Source organism: Canis lupus, chromosome 35 (genome assembly GCF_048164855.1).
Source record: "Canis lupus baileyi chromosome 35, mCanLup2.hap1, whole genome shotgun sequence".
In the NCBI taxonomy this organism is placed as follows: domain Eukaryota; kingdom Metazoa; phylum Chordata; class Mammalia; order Carnivora; family Canidae; genus Canis; species Canis lupus.
This window is the reverse complement of record NC_132872.1, coordinates 3,235,564-3,252,895: the sequence shown is the minus strand read 5'-3', so window position 1 is coordinate 3,252,895 and position 17,332 is coordinate 3,235,564. Positions and strand designations below refer to the sequence as shown.

The 17,332-nt window shown below is 54.6% G+C and overlaps 1 protein-coding gene and 1 long non-coding RNA gene across 2 annotated transcripts in view; one reads left to right on the top strand and one right to left on the bottom strand.

Annotated features, from left to right (window-relative positions):
* Window positions 1–17,332, bottom strand: part of SLC12A8 (solute carrier family 12 member 8) — a 109,259-nt gene that overhangs the window by 51,609 nt on the left and 40,318 nt on the right. The window lies entirely within an intron of this gene.
* On the top strand, window positions 6,650–17,322 carry LOC140624647 (uncharacterized). The gene is made up of 4 exons (XR_012024101.1): window positions 6,650–7,069; window positions 7,733–7,826; window positions 11,909–12,163; window positions 16,135–17,322. It is a non-coding gene; the product is annotated as an uncharacterized lncRNA (long non-coding RNA).

The following is a 17,332-nucleotide window of genomic DNA, read 5'->3' as shown; positions in this document are numbered from 1 at the left end:
ATCCCTGGGTGGCGCAGCGGTTTGGCGCCTGCCTTTGGCCCAGGGCGCGATCCTGGAGACCCGGGATCGAATCCCACGTCGGGCTCCCGGTGCATGGAGCCTGCTTCTCCCTCTGCCTGTGTCTCTGCCTCTCTCTCTCTCTCTCTGTATGTGTGTGACTATCATAAATAAATAAAAAATTTAAAAAAATAAAAAAATAAAATATTCCAGTGGTGCTATTAAAAAAAAATCAATGTTTTGATTTTCTAATTTCTAATTTCTAATTTCTCTGTTCAGAACCCTGGCCATGGGTCCCTCTTCGCTGCAGAACATAGTCCAAACTCCTTACGATGAGAATCAACGCCCTCGACCACCAGGCCGCAGGCCACCGATTCCTCCTCATCCTTTCCTTTCCTCTGCCCAGCAGTCATGCAGATGACTCTCCTCAAGAACACCAGTAATACCCATCCCTTGTGTCTCCGGCTTTCCAGACCCTTCTCCCACTTCTCCAAGCCCCAATGCCATGCTCACTTTTCAAGCCCATCTCAAACGCGACTTCCTTTGGGTTTTACATCAGCTCCTGAATCAGAATGGATTCCTCCTACGTGTTCTCAGTACTGTGACTGGCCACGTTAGATCTTTCCCCAGCTAGACTCCTCGGGACAAGAAATGCAGCCTTCCACAGCTCTGTCCCCCAGAATCCAGCGCTGTGCCTGCCACACAAGAGCCAGGTAGCAAATACAGGTCACATGAAGAGGAATCTTTCTCTTAGATCTTGGCTATGGGCACATCTTGAATTCATGCTTTCCATTTGCCTTGTTCATGGGCTACTTTATAGCAGGAACGTCTCAGATCCGATTTCTTCAAAGCACTTTAAACAATTGTACCCTGACTTCAATAAAATTTTTCAGGTGGCTTCAAGCCTACTTTGCCTCTCTGTTAAAAGAGGTCACTTTGAACAGCATCTGTGGACATGTTAGTGGGCTGTGCGAGTTTAAGATCCAAGTCAAGTATTCTTAGGCCTGAAAACACCCAGGGTAGGTATCTAGGCTCTGCTTTTTGAATCTCATCTCTGAGAATGAGTTGGTCTGTTTCTGTCAACTACAGTCTAAGAGAAGCCAGTCCTGCTCCCGTTCCCTCAACCCCCACAGCCACACAGGATGGGCATTTGGCCATCACTCCAGCCAACCCCTAGAGCTATGGTGAGAGAATTTCCTGCCCAACTGTCCTCCACCTACCTCGGGGCTTAGCTTCCCTCTGAGCTTCCATGCACAACAGAGCTCCTGCTTGCTCATGAGTCCAACGAGATTGCCAGTGCTTTTCACAGCTTCCAAGACTTATAACTTAATAGGAAAAATATTTCGTAAAAAAAAAAAATAATAATAATACAGTGAAAGCTCAGAAGGGACCCTCGGGGTCTGCTGAGGACTTAGAATCACTGTGGATTGCTTTCCTCTGCCTGAACACAGAATTCACCCTAGACGTGAAGTCCTGTGCAACGTTTCTGAATGGTTTGGCATCTTCACAGCTGGTCTTCCCCTCATTAACAAAAAAGCAATAATGGCTGAGTTAACTTTATCCGCTGGCTGACCCCACTGACTGGCCTTTCTGAGGTGAAAACCAAGCCCAGCCTGTCTTGGAGCAGAGTTCAGGCAAGCTGGAATGGTGCACGGGCCTGACGGCACACGCACGCAGGGCCGGAGGCACCTGGGCAGCCCTTCCTCAGGCTCCAGGGACCTCGGCAGTCCCCAGGGTCGCTCTGAGGGAGGTGAGTGTTTGGTCACCAGGCCTGAGGGCTCTGCCCACGGATGAGTCACCAGGAGGACTTTTGATCTGCAACGAGCAGATCCACAGATTGAGGGCCTAAGTCCCTGGGCTCTCACCAGGGCTTGTGAGGAGCCGGCCTCGTCCCCTCCCTCTGCACGGCCCACGGTGAACGCAGCCCCACGCAGCCCCCAGCACACCGCGCACCGCCAGCCCTCTCCTGCGGGTGTGCTTCTCAATCTTCCTCAAGGAAATCACCCAAACTTTGAAAAGAACTTTACGGACAAAAACACGGTCAATGCTTTATCGCTAATGATGTAAAATGGGGAGTCAAAACATCCAACTATGGGGGCCTGGAGTGTTTGAAACGTTTATAAAGGGTTTTTAGTACCACCGAAAATTGTCCGTGTTATGTATGATCCATGTGAAGCAAGAAAACTGGACACCACTTATAGTACAGATAGCAAAAAAAAAATTAATTTGTGCATGTAAGAAAAGACTAGAAGGAAACATACTAAAGTACTAACTATGGATGTCTATTTAATGCAATTATGAGCAATTTCTCCTTTCCTTTTTTTTTTTTTTACAGATTTTCCACATTGCCTTTCACAAGCAAAATCAACTTACCAATAAAAAATAATATCTTTTAGAAAAACAAACAAATGACATCCCAGGACCGAAAACCTACTTTCCCTAGACTCCTTTTCTGTAAACAAGTTCTTTTATTTCTTTTTTTTTTCTTTCCATCCATACTCTACCTGCTTCTCAAACTGATTGATGAGAAAAACATAGGTATCAAGATAGGGCAGATAAAATAAGGACCAAAAGAAAAAAGGAAAGAAATGGGGGGGGGAGGGAGAGCACCTCAGCCACGTGTCCATGAGACACGGCCCAAGGTCTGTGCATAAGATCCTGCAACAATCACCCTCCAACTAGAATTCAAGGCCTAGAGACATCGTTCGATGACTTTCTGGCCAGCCCGCTCGGGCAGGGGCAGACCTCAGGGCCCTCCCCTCATATGTGCCACTTTCCAGGGGATGAAAAGGAGCTCCAGAAGCTGGCATGCTGGATCGTCTCCATTTCCTCTGCTCTGACCTTCCCTTATGCGTCTACCCCCCTAACAATCCCACACCTCCTGTCCCCGTCCTCAGCCAGCCTTCAGTGAGGCTTGGCCCTACTAGTTCGTACCACAACTTCTGGGGCCCTGGTCTCTCTCCCCCACCCCAAATCTGATGCAGCTGAACCTTGAGCTTCTGGCAGGGTGGATGCCTCGTGTCCCTGCCTGGCATCCACTTGCTGGCTGAGGCCTGGGGTGAGGTCGGCTGGACACATCCAGGGCACAGGGCTGAGCAGACCCCACCTGCCGTGCCCTCTTCCAGTGGGTCTTCATGCTGGGAAAAAAGTTCTTAATCTTTGTAGCTGTGGCCCCCGCTGGGGAATCGATGGAAGCTGTCCCCACAGACACATCGTGTGTGGGCTCCCGGCCTCTGAAGCCCCTCTGAGGGGCATGGACCCCGAGGCTCAGGACTCCCATGCTAGGGGCTGCCCGCATACACCGACAGTGTACCCGCCCCCCCCGACTCCCACCATGCCCTGCCTCGCTGCAGGTTCACACTGCGGTCCCTGCCGGGCAGCGAGGAATCTCCGGGCGCAGGACTGTACGGGCTCCCCGGGGACATCACAGGGCACCCTCTGCTCCAAACGTAACAACCAGTGGCCTCCCATGGGCCGGCTCCTGGGCACCAAGTCCTTACAACGTCACCCTTGATCTCATGGCTGCTCTGCAAGGTCAGGGGTAAGGACACCAGGCGCAGGGAGGTGAAGAATCTTGCCCAAGGCTACACAGCGGACCTGCCTGTATTCCAGCCACTGCCTCTCCTCCAGGAGGCCAGTCCCCAGGTTCCCCCTCCCCCGCAGAGGGGGCCAGCCTTGTCTCGGGAGGCCTGGGGGACACTCCCAGGGGGAAGGTGCCAAGGCACGCAGCACAGGTCCCCCCGGGGCTCAAGGCTTCCCCTCTCTTCCTGCAGGGGGCTGACGGGCCTCCCTGTGGAAGGCCACACACACCTGGGGGCATGTGACTGGGGACAGAGCCAAGCCTGGGCCCCGGGGCCGCGTGGGCTCAAAGGTCGCCACCCGCATGCTCTCTCTCTGCAATCCACCCCGAGATTTGTCCCTAGAGATCCTAAAGCTGGCGTCTTCGCCCCTGTGAACCCTCAGTCCTGCTGCTGGTACAACGGGGAGCCGGTCTCGGGCCTCCTCAGCTGACGACTTCCAGCCCTGGAGGCCCGGTGCCTGCACCTGCCGCATGTGAACACACCTGGCTGCGACCCGGAACGCCTGTTTCTGTATCTACCAAAACTGCTTAGACCCCACCGGAGCTCTGCACTTGCAGGGAGAACAAAAGCAGAACGGGGTGGAGTGGGGGGGCACGAGAGAGAGAAAACAAGTCCAGACAAAACCCGGGCAGGAGACAGGGAAGATACCAGAAGGTCTGTCTGCAGAAAGGCTTGGCCTTTCCTTCCTAAATCTGGGTGACATGGCTTCTCCCGCTGCCCCCGGTAGGCCCCGGTCCCACAGGGTCACCGTCTGCCCCCCAGTACTTGTGGGGTCCCACCCGCCTTGCCCGGGCCCAAGGCAGCCAGCCCTGGTCACCAGCCGTGACAAAGCACCCTCCGGAACCTTCTGGTCAGCTCGCTGCTGGGAAGCTCCGCGCGGCACCTGCGGCTCCCGACCCCTGCCCCCCAGCCCCCCACCTCTGCCCCCCCCACCTCTGCCCCCCCTGGGGTCTGAAGTCAGAAGAGGCGGGGGAGGTGAGCGGCCGGGCCTGCGGGGGAGCAGCCGCGCTTCTCAAACTGAGCAGCGGGGCTGGGGTGGGGGCGGCTGCTGGGCTGCCTGGGGCCGGGGCTGGGGGCCCTCCCCTGGACCCCGACAGGGCCCTTCCTGGGCTGACAATGGGAGGGCCACGACCAGGAACAGAAAGAGCTAGAAAGAGCGGAGGCAGGGCCCGGGAGAGGAAGGGAGGGAGGCCGCCAGCCACGGCCGAGGTCACAGGAAGAGCAAGGCTGCGAGGAAAAGGAAAGGAGAGGCTGAGGCTCCGGGAAGGGACACGCAGCACAGCGACGTGGTGGGGGACGGGGCTGGAGGGCAGGGGCGGCGGAGGGTCCCCAGGGCCCGCGTGAGGGCCTCGGGGCAGTGTCCCCACCGCTCTGGGAGGCGGGCCGGGGTAGGCAGCTTGAGGGAGGGATGGCCTCCGTGGAAAGGGGAGGAAGGAGCGGGTCCAGGGCCCATCCTGCCCCCCCCCGCCCCCCAGCCCCGGCCCCAGCCGCCCCCACCACTACTCGGACCCTGTGCCACCACAGGGGCCTGACCCGGGCAGCCCGCCCTGCACCCCCCCTGCATCACCAGTGGAGCTTTCCCTCCTCTCCTCCTCTGGGCTGCAAAGGGGTGGGGGCGTGGGATGCGGGAGCGGAGGGCATGGAGTTGGGAGAAGCCAGACTTTTGTCCTCCTGCCTTGGGTGGAGCACAGGGATTGGGGGGGGGAGGAGGGCTCCTTCCTGGCAGGAGCATCCTGAAGATCTCTGGGGAGGAAGGGAAGGGTGGTGTCAGGAACAAGAGTCTAGACACAGGGGTTGGTGCCCTGGTTCCCGGGAGGGGCGGGCAGGGCGGTGTGTGTGGCTGTAGGTGAGTCCCTTTTCCTTTTGAAATGAAAATCCTGTCAATCTGGGATAAGCCCAGGCTCCGCACCCAGGCCCACTGAGCACCCAGGTGCCGCAGGCCACACTCCCAGGCGCAGGTGCGGGGTCCCAGGTGACGGTTCAGATCCCTTCCAATTCTGAACGAGGCCCAGCCAGAAGCCCATCCTTCACACGCAGGCTCCAGTTACGCCACCGACGTCCAGGGGCAGGCGCACACCCCAAGGTAGCCTCCAGGACGCATGGGCACCACCCCGACCTCACTGCTCCCCCCTCCTACGGAACTGGGGGATGAGCCCGCCACCGCATTTCTTAATATGCTGATAAAACAAAGCAATTGCGAAGTACAAGGCCTGCCACTAGGTCTTCTGTTACTACAGTACTTGGGGGCCCCCCATCAGGGCAGGCGGGGAACTTTCAAGGTCTAGCGCACTGACGGGCCTTCAGGGACCGAGGGCCCTGGAGCTCCCCGAGGCCAGCCAGCCCCGCAGAGCCCACGGGTGGGAGGTGGCCCAGGAGCCGCAGCTTGGGGTCCAGCCTGGAGCGCACATGGTGGCGGGTCTGCAGGGCTCTCCCCGAACTGGCTCGTCGCGGTCCCAGCCCATCGAGGGACGCCGGAGAAGGATTGTGAGCTTCAGCTCGGTCAGGCTGTATTGCTTCGTACTGTACTGACCACGGCCTGGAGGGACGGAAGGGAAATGATGGGCTTGGAAGAGCCTCCAGAGGCACCACCCGCGCAGGCACGGCTCGCCTTCCCCACGGGAGTCCCCGGGGCCTGCTGGTGGCCTTCCCCCCACCACAACCTCCGCTCTGGCTTCAGCCTCTTTGGAGTTCGGTCCTCTGAAGGGAGGGTGGGGAGAGGATGTGAGCAGGGTTTCCAGCTCCCAGGCCCCCACCCAGAGAGAAAATACACACAGGGAGGGCTGGGCAGTCCAGCAGGGGCCAGAGGGGAAGTCTGAAGTGGGGCTGTGCCTGCCCAGAGGGTACGGGGAGGAGCAGCCTGGAGCCTCCAGGCCCCTGGGGAAGGCCTCCGCCCTCCTGGACAACCGGCTGCTTGGAAGAGCTGGAAAGCCCCCAGGGCTTGGCAACCAGGGGATGCAGGGCCTGAGTTGAGGGGGTGTCAGGGTGGCCCCCCCTCGGAAGGGGGTGGCTAAAAGTTTCCCGTAACAAGAGAGGCTCCTGCCAACCCCTACAATCTAGGATGGACAGTTCGGAGGTTCTTTCGGAGCAAAGGGTTCCTCGCTTGTGAAAGTGAGGACGAGCCTTTGCTTGACAAAGAATGGTTTCTAATACCCAAGAAATTGTTCCATCTGCTGACATGGCTCTATTTTAAACGCTTAATGAGCCTTTTCTTATAAGGGCCTTGGGGTCAAGCAAGTTGAGACAAGAGACTTGCCTGGAGATGCCTTCAGAGAAAAGAGCCATCAAAGGCCCCAGAACACAAGGCCCCAGAACACGAAAGGGCTGGACTTGAGTGAGAACGGAGGCTCACCTGGGCCCAGGAGACAGAGAGGTGCCTGGGGGTATCCACAGTGACCGCCACCCCCGTGGAGCAAAGCTTCATGCCAGTCACCGTCCTGCGCCCCTTGGGGCGTTAGCTCCTGACAACCCTACTGGACGGGTTCGTTCTTCAGGTAAACGACTCAGAGCACAGAGGAAACTGGATTAAGGCCTGGGCTGCCCCTGCGGGGTCAGCGCTGGGGTCAGCGCTCGCTGGGGGATGCAGGGGCCCGAGTGCGGGAGCCACGGAGGACCTGTCCACCCGACCCCAGCCCACAGAGCCTCCAACAGCCTGCCCAAAGCAATTCCCGGCTCAAAGGAACCCTGAGAGGAAAATAGGGCCTTCTTATCTCCTGGGGTAGAGGAATGCACTCTCTGGCCAGGATAAGTGGCTGTTTTGACAGGAAATCTCCACCCTGGCTGTGGGTTCCACCCAGGCACCACTTACTCCTTCTGACTGTCCTGGCCTCTGGCATCCCAATTCCCATCCTGCTTAAATGCCAGGCCCTCAGAACCCCCTAAATAATCTTAGCCCAACTGGCAGTCCCCCAGACGGGCTGCCCCTAGCCCCCGTGGTGGCCAGGAGCTCTGACCTAGGAGTCATCTCCCTTCCCTAGTGTGGCCTGCATACCCTCTCCAGGACAACAGAGAAGGGCTGGCTGGGACGTTAAGTAGCCCCCTGCAGGGGCCAGACGGCAGGACAATTACAGTCATGCAAGCAAGGCCGCCCTCCTGCCGGGCACTATGCTGGAAATATTCAGATTCCCAGACACCCCTTCCTTCCCCTTCTTCTACAGCTGTGGGCACCTCTTCCCTACCAGGAGCCCTGCCCATGAAGGTGGCCTTCTAGAATTCCATGCCAGAGGATTCAGCATCACAGGACCATAAAATGTGAGTGCCACAGGGGTCTTTAGCCCCGAATCCATTTTATAGATGGGAAGGTTGAAGCCCGAAAAAGGAGACCCTCACACAGTTAGTAGCTGGCCAGGCGAGAGAACCGAGTGTGGCCAAACTCCATGCAGTGGGTCCTGTAGGTGCCCCCGGTCCTGCGATGGCGCCCGTCTCTTGTCCCCACCTGGCTACCTGCCAAGCGGGAGCAGGAACCATGCTGTCTGACTTCCTGGTGTGTCTCCATTATTTAGACCCAGGGAACATACAAAAAGTATAAAATATTAATAATTAACAATGGAGGGGCACCTGGGTGGCTCAGTCTGTTAAACTGAACCTTCAGCTCAGGTCATAATCTCTGGGTCCCGGGATCGAGCCCCACATCAGGCTCCACACTCAGCGGGGCATCTGTCTCTCCCTCTCCCCTCCTCCCACTCATGCTCACTCTCTCTCTCTATCTCAAATAAATAAAATCTTTAAAAAAAAATTAACAATGGAAACAACCCAAATGCCCATCAACAGATGAATGGATAAGCCAAATGTGGTATATGCATACAACCGATTATCATTCAACCACACAAAGGAACCAAGTACTGACATGTGCAACGACACGGATAAACCTCAAAAACATTATGTTAAATGAAAAAAAAATACAAAAGGACAAATATGGTGTGATTCCGCTTCTATGAAATATCTAGAATAGGCAAATTCATAAAGACAGGAAACAGAATAGAGGTTACCAGGGGCCGTGGGGGAGGGATGGGGAGTTATTATTGCTTCATGGATACGGTTTCTGCTTGGGGTGACGAAAATGTGTTAGAAGCAGAGGGTCAACATGGTCACACAAAGAGAGGGATGTAATAAATACCACTGAATTGTACATTTAAAAAATGTTTAAAATGGCCGATTTTATGTCATATATGTTTTACCAGAATGAAAGATAAGCAAGACGTTTGTTTTCACGGTGCCGCCTGCAAGGGCCACCCCTGCATCCTCGCTTCTAGCCTGGGCTCCTCTCTGCTTTGCAAATGCGGAATCGAGAATGTAGGGAACTTTCCCAGCTGAAGCTGATCAGAGAGTAAGGGGCAAAGCCCCAGATTGGGGCTATTCCTAGCTGCGGACCCCAACTGTCACCTAGTGGGGCCCACCAGGGAGCCCTCTGATCACCGTTCCTACAGGCAGATTTCAGGCGCAAGCAGCATGTCTCTCAAGGGTTTAGGCAGAAATCAGGGCTCCCTTTGCTGCTATCTAGAATCTATGGGGCTTTATTCAGGCGTGGGGAGTAAGATGGGGAGGATGGAGGGATGGGGGAGGATCTGAGGCAAAGCTGTCAAGAAGCACAGAATGCAGTTTCTCAACATGAACCATGCCGAGTTTCCACCCAAAACTTGAGCAAAGTCAAGGGCACTGTTGTCCCAGCCTTGCTTTGCAGCACAGGATCCTCATGGTCACTAAGACCCCAGGCCTGGGAGCAGGGTTTAACACAGGCCCCACTCAATGAGAGCGAGCCTTGAATGAGTACACCTTTGACCTGGGCTGCCCAGGGCCAGTGCCCACTCCTCCCTTCACGGGGGCCGGCAGGCGTCCTCTGCTCTCAGCGCCTCGGCCCGCTGGCTCGGAGAAGGGCAAGCAGCACAGGGCACCCGCCACCTTTCTGGGCTGCGGGAGCCCCAGAGGGTACGCAGTTTGATTCCAGTGTGTTCCTTTATGGCGGGTTCCTCGGCCTCCGTGTTCCTTTGCGTGCCTTTCTGCAGGGTGCTCCTGGACAGCAAGGGGTGTTTGCACCTGTCTCTCCAACAGAACAGGAGCTCCTCAAATTCAGGGACAAGTTCCCTCCTCCCTCAAGATCGTCTCCTCGTCCCCGGATGGATGCAACCACTGGGGGTGCTCAGGGGAAGGGGGCCCAACCATATACCCAGCTCACACCTGTTGTCTGGGAGTATTTTTCAACAGACTCTAGGGAGTGTTCTGATGGCTGGCTGCCCCGGCGCAGAGAGCAAAGAGAAAAGAGGACTGAGGACATTCCTCTAGGCAGGACCCGGTAGGTGCCAACAGCAGCACCACCACCGGGGAGCCCTCCCCCCGTTAGAGGTGCAGGATCTCACTCTCCCCTCTTCCAGACCCACCCCCATACCCGCAGAATCTGAATCTTCATTTTAACAAGATTCCTAGCTCTTGAAGCTTGAGAAGCTTGGAGTCCTGGAATATAACCCAGGGGGCCCCCAGGGACCCACGCTTCCAGAATACACCATGCTAATGGTAATGATAACTTACTGAGCACCCACCTGGTGCCAAGTGCAACACTTGTGCATTATCCTACTTTATGCTTTGACGATCGGCTAGGTGGGCGTGAGTCCCTGCTCTTGAGAGAGGAGGCGAGCAGTCCGACAGTCCGTCCCACAAGGCACAGGCTGGCTAGATCCCAGAGCCATGGCTCCGACAGCTGCTTTGAGCGTGATGGTGCTTCAAACTGGGCCGGCAGTTACAGCCACTCGTCACCTCTATGGGGCCCAGAAATTCACTGGCAAACGCCATCCCTAGGGAGGTATTTTAGGGACTGGCCCATGGCCCGGGGCTGGCCTGAGCACCTGTGTGCTGAGTACCTGCGTGCTGGGGTCGGGCTAACGCGGTGGCAGGGGGTTCAGTACATCTTCAGAACTGGTCCCTGAAGCCAAACAGGCCTGGCCCGGCCCCCAGGGAGCGTTAGGGGCTGTAACTGGAGTGACAAGGAAGTTAGATGGAAAGCAGGCCCCGGGGCCACGTCTCCACAAGCTCAGGAACTGCTAGCACTGACCTCATGGGGGCCAGAGTGACGTAGAGGGGAGGCCAGCTGGTCCCCATCCTATAGCCCCCACAACTCTCATCTGGGGCTTCATCAGCCCCCAGGAGGCAGCAAGCTCCATACTCCCCTGCGACCAGCACCTGGAGGCGCCTCGGGCCCATTCAGGTGCCTCGGGCCCATCCCCAGTTCGGGGATCTATGGGATCTATGGGATCTATGGGATCTATGGGATCTATGGGATCTATGGATGGCCCACCCCTCAGGCTGTCTCCTGGTTGCTTCCTTGGAACTCCCGGCTGGCTGTTGGAGGCTGAGGCAGGCAGGCCCAGCAGTGTGGAAGGGCCCTCCCAAGCCAGTGACTTCATGCTTCAGGCATTCCTCCCCAGAACGCTGGCCAGGGAGCCCAGCAGGCCAAACCCCCTCCTGCTTACAGAGCTGGAGCGGACACCGATGCAGAGCTGCACAGCGTTAGCTCTCCCTTCCTTCTGCAGCCTTGACTGGGTCCCCATGGCCTCCTCAGCCTAATGGTTGCTTCTCTGCCTTCCACAGCCAAAGCCAGCAAATAAAAATAATCCAAGCTAGCAGGAGGGCCTTGGAGCCAGGGGCCCTTAGGATCCTGGCCAGTCACTCTTTCTTCATCAAACTCCGAACAAGAGGAAGGCCTGGGGCATGCCTGCCCTTCCTCCAGCCAAGGATGAGCGGGAACCTCTGCCCACAGAAAAATTTCCATCAAGGGTCAAATCCAAAATGCCAGGCGTTCAGGCGACCTAAGGGATAATTTTCTCCCTCTCCCAGAGAAATCTTAAATGTTCAATTCATCTGATTTGAAAAACAAGAACCACCAACATGAAATGTTATTCCATAGGTAGAACCAATAAAAGGACGTGCTCTGCTTCCTAAGTAAGGCAGCAAGGGAGAGGAGGAGGGAAGGACTGGGTGGGAGGAGGGATGGCATCGTGTCCAGGTAGGGCAGTGAGTTCAAGATGGGGAGAAAAACCAGAGAGAGACGAACCTAAAAGAAGGAATGAGGCCGGATGGAAGGAGGGGAGAAGTCAGGTTAGCGGTGAGGAATGCTGGAGGTCAGATCTGCTGGCGGCTTCCAGGGCTGAAGTTCAGAAATCTTACCGGGTCGTGAGCCTTTGTTTACAATTCTCCACAGCCCTAATCTTAAAAAATTCCTCTGTTTGAATCCTTAATCTTCCCCTTTTTCTGGGTTAACTGTGCCTTTGAGAATCTGGCAACAGTTCTGGATCCTCTCCTAGAAAAATACACTTTTTCACATTCGATTTTGCATGCCGTTTCAGGGGCCCGCGGATCCTAAGTTGGGAAACACCCCAACTGCCAGGTTACACTCAAACGAGGGAAGGATGTGTTGAATCTTGTGCTGTATTCAAGCCATCATACCGAGCTTTTACGGACACCGTTGGTTTCTTGGACCTCAACGTCCTTCCCCGGTTACTACCCCAACAGTGGCACCAGAAGCAAGCTTGGTTACTTGAAGGGGCCAGCTGTGTGTCTTGGACAGTGAGCACGCAGTAGCAAGTCTGCCTTTAACCCAGGTAACAGTGTCTGTCCTTACCTGGAAATTAACCCTTTAATGATCCATAGGATTATTAAATCTCCCATATGCAGTAGGTCCCAAATCTCAACGTGCGTTAAAAATCACCAGTGTGCTGGTTTGCAATACAGATTACTAGTCCGAAATTTGAAAGCCTGATTCAGACTGTTTTTCTAATGAGCTTCTAGGTGATGCTGAAGCAGCTGGTTCCTAACCCAAACTCTGAGACACGATATTCGTGTCCAAAATCGCAAGCCCGGGAGGCTGAGCTTCTGGGCCAGCGGATAAGCAGACTCCCTGCTCACTGCAGGGTCCTCCTCGCATTGCAGGGCCAGGACTAATGCTCATAGGCAAAGGGACTTACTGTGTGACTAGGTTTGGTCGCGGCATCCGAAAGGCTACCTCTACAGGGTAAGAAAGGATATAAACAGCGCAGGATATGAAAGGTGTTGTGTGGGCGAAGCTCTCCAAGGGCCCGAAGGCAGCGGCTCCTAGCTCTGCTGGCACATAAAGAACCACCTGGAGGGCAGCCCGGGTGGCTCAGCCGTTTAGCGCCGCCTTTGGCCCAGGGCGTGATCCTGGAGCCCCGGGATCAAGTCCCGCATCAGGCTCCCTGCATGGAGCCAGCTTCTCCCTCTGCCTGTGTCTCTACCTCTCTCTCTGTCTCTGTCTCTCATGAATAAATAAATAAAATCTAAAAAAAAAAAAAAAAAAAAGAACCACCTGGAGTACTTCTTACAATTCAGATCCCCAGGCCCCAGGCTGTTGGGAAATAGACATTTGTACCAATGACAAGCTTCCCTAGTTGTTCCGACACACAAACGGGTGTGGAAACGGGTTTGTCTGTGGTACCCACAGGCCCGAGGGTATGTTGATCAAGATACAAGACCGTGATACAAGATGATTATAGTAAAAGTGTTCTGAAAAATGAAAACGCCCTCAAAATTCTCCAGTAAAAGCAAACAAACAAAAAAAACCCAAACCAATGAACACGACCAGAGTTTCTTTCTCCTTTTTCTTTTCCTCCTCCCTCCTCCGCCTTCTTTTTCATGCTGGAAACTAAGCAGAGAAGGTGAGCCACGCTGGAATGCCCCGAATGGGTTCCAGATGGTGAGGATTTTGGCTTCTTGGCCTGACTGCCCCTCCCCTTACCCCGGGAGTACTATACAAATATTATCCCTTTCTGGCTGTGCAGTGACATGAAAATGGCTGGGGGTGGGGGGGCGGGGGGGCACTGGGTCAGGGTCAAAGAAACTCCTACAGGGGGAGAGGCTGCTAGATCCAGAAGAGAACGCTGAAGCATTCTGAGTCTCCCCACGGTGGAACTCCACGCAGGAAGGAAGCCACAGCGTGCCCAGGCTGACCTGGGCCCGGCTCGCCACCTGACGGGGACGGGGCCGTTGCCCACGGTGAGACCGCCTAATGCTCGCTCGTCTAGGATGCCCCTAATGGCAAGGCTCTCCTCTCTGCATTGTTCTGTCTGCAATTTTTATGATTTCCTGACACTTGGATGTCTTGCAGTCAATGTGTAGACTCAACGGGATGAGGTTTTCCACCTCGAATGTTGGTGTCGCTCTAAATCAAGGGGGTTTTAAAATTGAGGAAATAGGGTCTATCACCTTGTGTAATCCTGAAGCAAACTGTGAGGAGGTATCATTAGGGTCTCTCTTGTTTTTTTCCTGAAGCATAGACAGGGCACTTGCCCAAGGTCGCCGAGCCAGGGTGTGACGGGGCCAGGGCTGGAACCCAGTCCTGCAGATGCTCCGTGAGCACATTTGCTGCCCACACAGTAGGGACCGGGGGGGGGTTGGAGTCATTGCCTGGGGAGATGGATCTGAAAAGTGGCTCCCACCTGAGTCAGTGAGGCGTAAGAAAGCAAAAAAGTGATTTTTCCTCTGACTTCAAGTAGAGACTTGAGAAAAAAAAAAAGAAAAATAGATGGGGTTTGTTGGGTTGCTATTGTGTATTTTAGGCCACAACTGAAGTTGCTTTATGACTTCGGGAACTTAGGACTGCGCCATGCAGAGCTATTCTTATGATGATCCCATTTCGCATGTTTAATTTTTATTTATTTATTATTTATTTACTATTTATTTATTTATATTGGAGTTCAACCTGCCAACATATAACATATCACCCAGTGCTCATCCTGTCAAGCGCCCCCTTGCACGTTTAATTTTAAAATGGAAAAAAAAATTAAAAATTAAAAAAATAATAGTAAAATGGTCTTCATTTGGACGGCAATGAGAGATCTTCTGCTTGAATTTACCATTTTATATACTTTTGAATGTTTCTTGTTTTTAATTTAATTATTTTAGGGCTAGAGAGAGAAAGAAAGAGCCGGAGGGAGGGGCAGAGAGGGAGAGAATCTTAAGCAGATGCTGCGCTGAGCACAGAGCCCGATGCAGGGCTCGATCCCACGACCCTGAGATCGTGACCTGAGCTGAAATCAAGAGTCGGATGATTAATTAATTGAGCCACCCAGGCGCCCCACGTTTGAATGTCTCTAATGATCCCTTGCAATCAGGATTGTAAGGTGTGGCACATTAAGAAATCTAGCATTCTCTGCCAGCTTATGAGGAGCAAGAAGAAGTTTAACAGAGGAAATCATCATCAAAATAATAAAACCAAAAAGTTGTTCTTCCTGATATCCAGGAAGTGCTCATCTTCTTGAAAGCAGCAAAGTGGGGCAGTGGGGGGAAGAACCCCCCCCCCCACACACACACACAAGTTCAAAGAAAAACTACAGCCACTATTGATATGTAGTATCATTTCTAATCCTTAAAAAAATGTCCTCTGGGGGCCTGGGTGACTCAGTGGTTGAGCATCTGCCTTCAGCTCAGGTCGTGACCCCAGGGTCCTGGGACGGAGCCCCGCATCAGGCTCCCTGCTCTGGGGGGAGCCTGCTTCTCCCTCTCCCTGCCGCTCTGTCTGCTTGTGCTCGCTCTCTCTGTCTCTATCAAATAAATAAATAATATCTTAAAAAAAAAAAAAGTGGGCAGCTGGGGTGGCTCAGTGGTTGAACACCGCCGTCAGCCCAGGGCCTAATCCTGGAGACCCCAGATCGAGTCCCACGTCAGGCTCCCTGCATGGAGCCTGCTTCTCCCTCTGCCTGTGTCTCTGCCCCTCTCTCTCTCTCTGTGTGTCTCTCATGAATAAATAAATAAAATCTTAAAAATAAAATAAAATAAAATTTAAATAGATTTAAATAAATAAATAAATAAGCAAGCTAGCTCTTCCAGGGAGGCATTTCTTTCCATTTTTCAGATGAGCAAACTCAAAGGGTTTCAGGGACTTGCCCACCGTCATGAAGCTAGTAAGGAGCCTGGGTTCCAGGAGCACTCGTCCTAAAAACATACCCTTGCCATCACCAATGACCTTCCCTAATCACCTCCATGGCTGGTGAGGGCAGGGACCGTATCTATTATGCTGCCCACCGTCTGCTGGCGCCTGACTGCTGGCACCCAGTAGGCTTGAACAGCTACTGCCTGGCGGGTGGATGGAAGGAAGACGGGGGAGGCTGGACAGGGTGCGTGTGCAGTGCACGGGCCCCTCGAGCAGGTGCTCCCTCTGCCCCCCGTTCCCCTCGTCTGCGGACGGCGCCCTGACCATCTGTTTGGTCGGCCGCGTTCTCCTGTAACTGCTGTCACACTTCCACAAGCTGCTCTGATTCGTGTTTTCTAGAACTATGTCCATCTCCACCCCGGAGCCTGATCTATTCTGGTTCCCTTCCCGGTCCCTCAGCAAAGTGTAACTGAGCCCCAGCCACGTGCCAGGTACTTTCTGAGACGCTAGACAGAAAACGCCGTGAGGTGTCCCCGGGGCCCTGACAGCCTGACCCAATGACCGCTGGACGCCCTGCTGAGCTCCGCACCCTCTGGACCCAGCGCAGGGGGGTCGGGGCTGCCTGCCAAGCTCTTTGGCCTCCACCGGCGCTTCTGCTATTTCTGATGCTTTGTGTTATTTTCACAGGCGTCAGAGGAAGGCCCAACTGCAATTCTACGCTCCACCTTTTGGCGTCTTCTCGTACTTTTTCGCTTGGGGTGCTTCCCCCTCTGGCAGGCGGAGAGGCCGGAGGAGTTCGGCGGACGGCGTTATGGGAAGGTGGGCTGAGTTGGGACACGGACACGACAGGGCGAGCCAGCACCAGGAGTGGAAGGAGCCTCTTCGTCCACTCCGTCCAGAGGCGCGGAGACAGAGGCAGAAGGCCGCCCCTGCTGCCCCTGGTCGGTGTCCTTCCGTGACACCTGCCCTGTGCTCCAACAGATGCGGGCTTAGCCGGGAGGGGACCAGAGCCCACTGACTTCTAACAAATCATGAATCTAAAATCAAGTCCTGTTACGAAGCAACTGATGTAGGGTCGTGGCCCAGAGTCCAGGCAGTGGTTGAGGGGGCCCTGGCCTCACGTCTCCCAGCACCAAACGCTGCCACCGTAGCCCCCTTGCCCTCTACTACCGAGCAGCTTCTCGGATGCATCACGCCACGCGTGGACTGCTTGGGTCATAATTCAGTCAACAGCATGGCTGGTGCAGCATGAGCCAGAGGGGCAAGAAGGACCTGGAGCCTGAGGTCCATGGCTTACGAACCGTGTGGCCTGGGAGAGCAAGACGATCTCCCTGAACCTCACTTTTCTCATCTTTATGGCAGGGGCAAGAAGAGCACGTCGACCCCACAGGTACTGCAAGGATAAAGTAATAAGTGCCCAGCGCAGGGCCCGGCACAGAGGGAGCGCTCGATGAACATCAGCTACCACCACCTTCCTCCGTCACTATGCCGTCTTCAGATCTTACGTTCAAGAAACCCACAACAATGTGGGCTGACCCACTACTTTTTTTTCTCTTCTGAATAAATTATTTCACTTAATTTTTTTTCACAACTTACAAGTAAAAATATACTTAGTGTTTCAAAAAGCATTTATTGCATCTGGGCCATGTGGTAAAGAGAGCCTGGAAAGAGTACAAGATTCCTAATGCACCCAACCAGATAGACACCTGACATAGAGATCTAGCGGCCTGGGGCAGCCCGGGTGGCTCAGCAGTTTAGCGCCACCTTCGGCCCAGGGCGTGATCCTGGAGACCTGGGATCGAGTCCCATGTTGGGCTCCCTGCATGGAGCCTGCTTCTCCCTCTGCCTGTGTCTCTGCCTCTATCTCTGTGTCTCTTGTGAATAA